The following is a 7,358-nucleotide window of genomic DNA, read 5'->3' as shown; positions in this document are numbered from 1 at the left end:
GTGCGGCTAGTATGCTTCGCATAATAGGTTGCCTCGGTAGGCTTCCTGCCGACTTCCTGAACGTTAGAAACACGTGCACGGGGCGAGCGAAAGAAAGTGAGCGTCGGAGAGGTCGACAGTCGTTTCGCCACATTAAGGCGCGCGCCAGAAAAACAAACACCGCTGCCGAGAAACGACGACTTCGTTTGGCGTCGGCAGCCAGCAATAGTCTCCGTACACCTCCAAGGCCGCTTCGAACACGCGGCTGTCTTCTGAAGGCGACAAATAAAATTTAAGCGCAGCCGCCAAGCGCTTCCTCATCGCCCCGGAGAACACAACTGGCTGTTGCACCGATTGCGGCCAAGAAACGCCACAGAGCGTGTCTGCAGAAGTGGCAAGACTGTAGATGAGGAAAAGTTGCGTGGAATATGCACGCCGAGTGCCCCTAGCAATGACCCCGAGCTCCTCAAGCACGCGCGGCCGGTCTGAGGATACACAGCGGAATCGATGTCGTCTGCGCGTTACTTCCGGTCTCCTGCGGAAGCCCTGCACTAGGAATTGCACGTCTTCCGCAATTCACTATCTTCTGCACCCTCCGTCAGCAGCTTGGGAAGCATACAGTTGGGAAGCCAAGGACACGGGCAGCTTGTCTGCGGCAACGGGCGGTGGAGCCACGCAAAGCCGTGTAGAGGAGTATGCACCGGCTTAACGGTGGCCGCCATTTCGTTGCCCATGGAGCACGGCGAAAGGACGCTGGCGTGGCTAACCGGCGCATTTTCATTTCATTTATTGGCTTCGTCTGGCCAGTACAGAGACTGCAAACAAGGGAGAGCAAGCTAAAAGCGCCTAGTAGCGCCTGACAGAGGCCTGCCCTCCCCTCTCCCCCCCCCTCCCCCCCAAAAAAGTGGCACTTGGCAATGGTACAAAATTTCCATAAGTAACAGAAACTAGAAAAGCAGCGGATATATTGACAACGAAACAAAGATCAGTCATGCATAGTGCTAAGCACAACGAAACTAAGAGCAAAACATAACAAAGACAAAACTGATTAGGTAAAAACACCACAACTAGCTATAACAAAAATATTCATGAACAGTTTTCCTAAATCTGACCTCGGACATATTTTGTAGTGACAATTCTGTTAAGTATGGATAGGTGTTTAATGTGAGAGGAATTATGTTAGTTAGTTTTTGGAACCCATAGTTTGTACGGGATTTGGATGCATGGTATTGAGGGTGCCTAAGACTGTATGCTGTTTGGGCAATTAAATATGTGCTCCCAAAAATCTGCCAGTTTCCTTTCATAAGGTTTCTGACATAAACAGCAAGCTTTTTGTAGTAAGCGGCCGTGATGGTAAGCAGTCTATGGTTGAGAAAGGAAGGACCCGTACTCTCACTGTAATGCAAATTATCAATCGCTCGTACAGCTCTTTTTTGTAAAGTCAGTACTTTCACAAGATTGGTTGAGGTAGTCGTTCCCCAGATCAACAAACAATATTGTACATGCGAAAAGACTAGAGAGAAATAAATTTGTAGTTTGAATTTTCGAGGCAGTATTGTGCGAAATTTGCCACCTGCGCAGCAGTGCCACCTGTGCCGGTTGGCACTGCTTAAGCGGCGCGCTGTACAACGAAATGGCACCCGTGATGTCACTTGAATACTCTTATAGGCGTCAACCGGCCGCGCCAGAAAAGCTGTGAGCGCTTGTCTGCCCACACTCGATGGCGACGGTGTAACCAAATGCTTCACAGCTTCCTTACTTGGTAGCATCTGAATCTCTTGGACTTTCTCATCGAGGGAGGCCGTTCTGCATTTACATCCCAGACAGTGAAAAGAGAGCAGTTATCATGCCAGACCCTTCTCACAAAGTCTGCATGAATTTACGCCATACAAAAGCTTGCTCAGATGATTGAAACCGTGTTCCTGGAATTTTCAGCCAGCACTGAGGATAACCTGCGTTTCCATAACATTTTAGTTAACCCTGTTTACTAAGGCTTACAGCAATGTGTTTACTTTTTGAATAGTCGCATAATTCTGCACATACCCTAGACATATTCAGGAAAACAAACTTCTGGGCGAGTTGGTCTGATACTTGATGCACAACAGCAATGGAAAAAACACGTTCACATTAGACGCACACACGGGCGAACGCTGCTAAAAATATTACTTTAGGCGGAATTGTATAATCGGGAGCATTACGCTTGTATTAACGCGATAGCGTTAGGGGCCCCATGGCGCAGAAAGGCCGGCGTCGTCGTCGGCGGCGTTGGTCGTGAGCGAAAAATCCCAGAAGCATTAATAAATAAAGCCGAGTAGGATATTGGTCGAGTTGGGGAATCGAACCAGGGCATACGGAGTGCGAGACGAGCACGCTGACCACTCCGCAACGCCAGCTCGATGGTTTCGAATGAACAAAGTCGCGTCTGGTGAATGCGGTGTTTTCTTAGAAGGGTGCTTTAGAGATATGTACTGTGGTATTTATTAGCAATTATGAGCATGGAAATGGCAGAAGTCGCAGTTAAGCGAGTAGCAAAGTACGCTTCCGCTCCTTTTCCTCTTCGCTTGGCGTGCACATAGCGCCATCAGGCTGCGCCCACTAAATCCACTCCCTCTTCCTCCTCCTCGCAATGTGCGCCACTGCCCCAACAGATAGCGTGCGACGGAAGCGCCTCATGCTAGTCTCGTTCGGGCGCAGTGGGGCCATGCGGGGACGCAGGAATCACGCGGAGAGGCTACCAAGCAGCGCACATCCAAGGCGCTTTCACCACGAAGCTTGCGGCTTGCTGCCCGTTCGTTGGGCGCGGAAGCTATACTGGCGTTCGTGGCATTGAGTTTGTCGAGAACGATGTGCCGATGAACGCTATCGCGTTTACACCCTCAAGGCGGAGCTTGAGTGTCCCCTCTATTTTTTTTTGTCAAATTTTGTATTTATTATTTGCTTTGAAATACCTGAAATTCTGAAATACGTTTTATCTTCAGGGTCTAAGTAAAAAAAAGTAAATAAGCTTGCATGCTCTCCGCCTTTCCTCACGTGAAGAGGTACACGCATCAAGTGATCCAAGCACCACACTTGAGCACAGATGCCGCCTTCTCCAGAGCCTACATCATTGGTCTGCGCCCGCATGACCAGCAGAAGGACGCAGTGGGCCTCACATCCAACATACTATGACACCGACAGCTGACGTCACAAGCCTCGGGGGGGGGGGGGGGGGGATTTCACACAAATACCGGGTTGAAAACCACTCGCTGGCGTTATCTAACCGAGGAATAAGAGCGCTTTTGTCATGACAGTTAGGTCACTGGCAAATGCTTCCGCTGCAGGCATTGTAACGCCTCATCTCGCCTCTGCATGATGCCATTGCCGCTCTTGGTCGTTCACGTCAGCCATGTGTGTTGAGTAACCATCACCCCGAAATTTAGCCTCAGCCGGCCTAACTGGCCACTGGATGCCGACCCGGACCTGGAACTTAAATGTTAAAGTTAACTATCTATCTATCACCCGGCCTGGTCTACTTTACAATGATTGCCAAGTGTGCAATGACAACCCCGAGAGAAGTCTTTTAGGGTTAGCCTCAAGGGCCACACGTTGCCAAAGTTTTATACATATACCATCCCGTGCAGTGGCAATAGCTGGAAACACATGCTGCGCGCGGAGCTTGGGGCAAAGCGTTCAAGGAACAACTCCACGGTCAACCACAAGCTTCTCTTTCTTTTAATTTTTTTTTCTTTTTAAATCCCTTTCTAACATAAGCCGAGAATACCGCAGCCAATTATACCCATGCAGTAGCACGAGCCAGGACCTTTTTTTTTTCTTACAGTTTCTTCTTAGTCCCAAAATAATTTTTGTCGAGAATACCGCGTTTCGGTGGGACATTTTGTTGCTGTGGCGAAGCAAGCTTGCTACAATGTTATAATGCGGTGATGTTCCCTTCCCATCGCCTGCGGCGTTACGCGCGGTGTGCCGCCATAATGGCGACTCCCGGCGTGCCTGAGACGAACTTTGTAAACGACTCTCACTTGGCAGCGAACGAGGCCGCAAAGCAGCTGGGTTACAGCTGCTGCTTTCAGCTCGTACAAACGTCAGAGCGAAGTCGCCTCGTTTTCAACGACGTCTCGGCGGAAAGCACCGCTGTTGAAACGACCCATCGACAAAAGCATAAAGAAACAGACATGAAAAAAAAGCTTCACGCCAGAGAAGAGCGGGGTTGTGTTTTAGCGTGGCACGGCATGCCTGCGTCATTTTACACGGCCCCCGATTCCATACATGGTGAGAACCTGCGCAGTCGCTCAGACTTGCGCACTGCTAGCAGCATTATGCAGCAGGTGCGGACAGCAAGACCTCGCAGTTGCGGGGAGGCGAGAGATTTCACAAACATGTTTCTTGCCTGAGAATCATGTGTTTACGTCTACAGCAGGAGGGGAAATACTTTTCAAAGGTGACTTTCCACGGGACTGAAGTTTCACTGCAAAAAGACGAAAATATGGCATCGAAAAACAAAAACAGCGAAAGAAAGGAAATGGGGTACTACACTTTGCACAGAAACAGACGCCCGCAGCTCCTGCAACTTAGAACTGCAAGACAGCAGAATAACAGGGGACAGCGAGCAGAATAACGAAAGCGAACTATCCACCCTTTCACAGTAAATTATTTTCTCGCAGTTCAGCATGCACTTGCCTATCCCAAATGCTCTACAACGTACCAGACTGCCCATAAAACCCAGGATCGAGTCAAACTTTCGACAAAACAACTGCGGCGCTCAGAGTTAATAGCAGCAGCAGCGCGTAAAGCGGGCAAACGAGTAATCTGCTGGAATGTTATGACAAACGAATGGGAAGTCGAAGCGCCAACCTTGGGCGACTAAAGCACGCTCCACCTGCAACTGTCGTTGAACTGCTGCAATCGTTCTTCGAAAAACGACATTTCTATAACGCACGACTAAAACTGTAAAGTTTAACTGTATAACGCAAAAAACTGTATAACGTTTAAAACTGTATAACGTAGACTAAAATTGTAAAGTTCGAGAAAGTCTGTTTTGTTCAGGCGCATAGTCATGACGGATGAGTAAATAATAGTTAGATTCCTCAGGGTACGGACTGTTTCCTACATTCGCTAAGTTTTAACTGCACGAGCCACTTGATCACACTTCACTGCAGCATTGTCCTGTTTCTCCTGTCCTGTGCATCGTCCTGTCGCGCTCTTAGAGCGTTGTGTATATCTCCTTCTTGTGTGGGAGAGTGCGCGCCTTCTTGAAACAGCTCTGCGTCTTTATTCGCATCTCTCTCCGCGTCGCCTGTATGCCTATGTGCATGTTTGTGTGTCTGTGTGCTTGAATGCGTTCTACGCAAGTGTGCGCGGCAGGAGCCGAGAGGAAACAGCGGCAAGAGACTTACGTCTCTACGCGTTGGTGCTGACCTGGAATGGGGTTTCGTCCGCAGCGCCGACGGGGCGAGGTTGACGACCGCGAAAAGGACTGGTCCACTGGAAACGGCCATCCTGCTCTGCTTTTCGTGGGGGACTTGGCTCTTGGATTTGCAACCTCAAAAGCTTAATACGGCAGTCTTTGTTAGTTAATAAGCGTGTCTCTGTTTCCGCATTTTTTCTTTAACATAGTCGCAATATTCCGTAAGAAAAAACATGTGCTAAAGTGTAATTGAAATACGAAATCGGAGCTACTTTGTGTTTGGTCTCTTTCCCTAACTTAGTGAAAAGATGTCGGCGTGTTGCTCCGGAGCAAGCGCTCTTGTTCTTTCTTTCGATCAGATGTCGGATTCCGTCGGATTTGATTTTACAACCTCCACACAAAAAGAAAACGGCGTTCTCCGGCCGTTGAGAACAGTGCCAGCTGGGGCGTTAAAAGTGAAGGCTCCCGACATCAAACCAACTTACCTCTTTTTTTAATGTCCCAGCATTTCATATGAACAGTCCATTGTATTCGGGAACTTTATAACGACTTAATCATCGCATAAAGGAGCTGATCATTCCATCTCGTTTTACCGGCAAAGGATTGCGCTCTTCGGTCCAAACTAACACGAGGGGCAGTATCCTGCCACAGCGGCCATTCGCCGCACGGGAGCTTAACGGTCACGGACACCTAAGAAATTGAAAAAATATATTTATATCGCTCACGCCAGATATATGGCAGCTGTGGCTGTTTGTATCACAGCCATCCGTACGGGTTGTGCGACCCATGTTCTTCACGAACAACCTCTCGCACAGCTGGCGCGACGCTCCTCTGAACTTACCCGAGCTTACTCGAATTACTGACCGAGCTTATCCGAGTAACGCGGGTAAGATGGGGTAGAAACTCTGGTTTCTAGGCGACGGTACAAGATCGTACGTACGTACGTACAGGGTTCGTCAAAAGTTGCCAGGCTACAGGGTCTACTTTTTATCAGTTTGTCCTGGCACTTAAGATGCTGATAAAACTATCAATGTTCTCAAAGGTTCGGAAGATACTTCTTTTACCCTCTACAGATGTTTTCAGCTTCGATGGCGCCGTAACTGTTCGGCTGTACTGCTCAAAAGCAGACCCTGTGGCCTGGGAACTTTTGACCGACCCTGTACGTACGGTGGCAAGATTCCTGGTTGGTGTTGGTGAGCGTATGAGCACTTTCGCATTTAAAAACATTGAAGAGAGCAGATCAGGACTGCACCCCGCTACTCCATCCCACCCATGTCACTTGGGAACGTTCAACAATAAGGTTTGGTTTGGTTTATGGGGTTTAACGTCCCAAAGCGACTGAGGCTATGAGAGACGCCGTAGTGGAGGGCTCCGAAAATTTCGGCCACCTGGGGTTCTTTAACGTGCACTGACATCGCACAGTACACGGGCCTCGAATTTCTCCTCCAAAGAAATTCAACCGCCGCGGCCGGGATCGAACCCGCGTCTTTCGAGCCAGCAGCCGAGCACCATGGCCACTGAGCCACCGCGGCGGCCGTTCAACAATAAGGCTCGCCCAGATATATGTCTTACGTCAAGGGGGAGGGGCAGCTATAAATGCGCGGTGAGGTGTCGCCCTAATCGGTTACGAGCAGCATTTTGTTTTTGATTATTTGTAAACTATAGGGACCACTCATGACTGATATTTGGCTGATATTTGCCTCAAATACTCATAAGGAGCACCTCTACAGATCTGTCGCATTATAATATGACCATCAAAATCATCTCGGGTTTCCTGTAACGATTAAGCAAACGGAGAAACTGTGGTCACACCAGCACCACCGGAACACCGGGTAAGCTTGGCATCGGCTGCATTTAGGGATCGGTGAACACGCATTGATATAAGAAAAATAAACATTCACATGCACAATTATAAAAAAAAAATTTGTAGCGTTTGCGTTCATGGCAGGCGACAGTTGCAAAAATATCACGAAAACTA

This window comes from Amblyomma mixtum, chromosome 2 (genome assembly GCF_055824585.1).
Source record: "Amblyomma mixtum isolate Tamu chromosome 2, ASM5582458v1, whole genome shotgun sequence".
Lineage (NCBI taxonomy): Eukaryota > Metazoa > Arthropoda > Arachnida > Ixodida > Ixodidae > Amblyomma > Amblyomma mixtum.
This window is presented reverse-complemented; position numbering follows the sequence as displayed.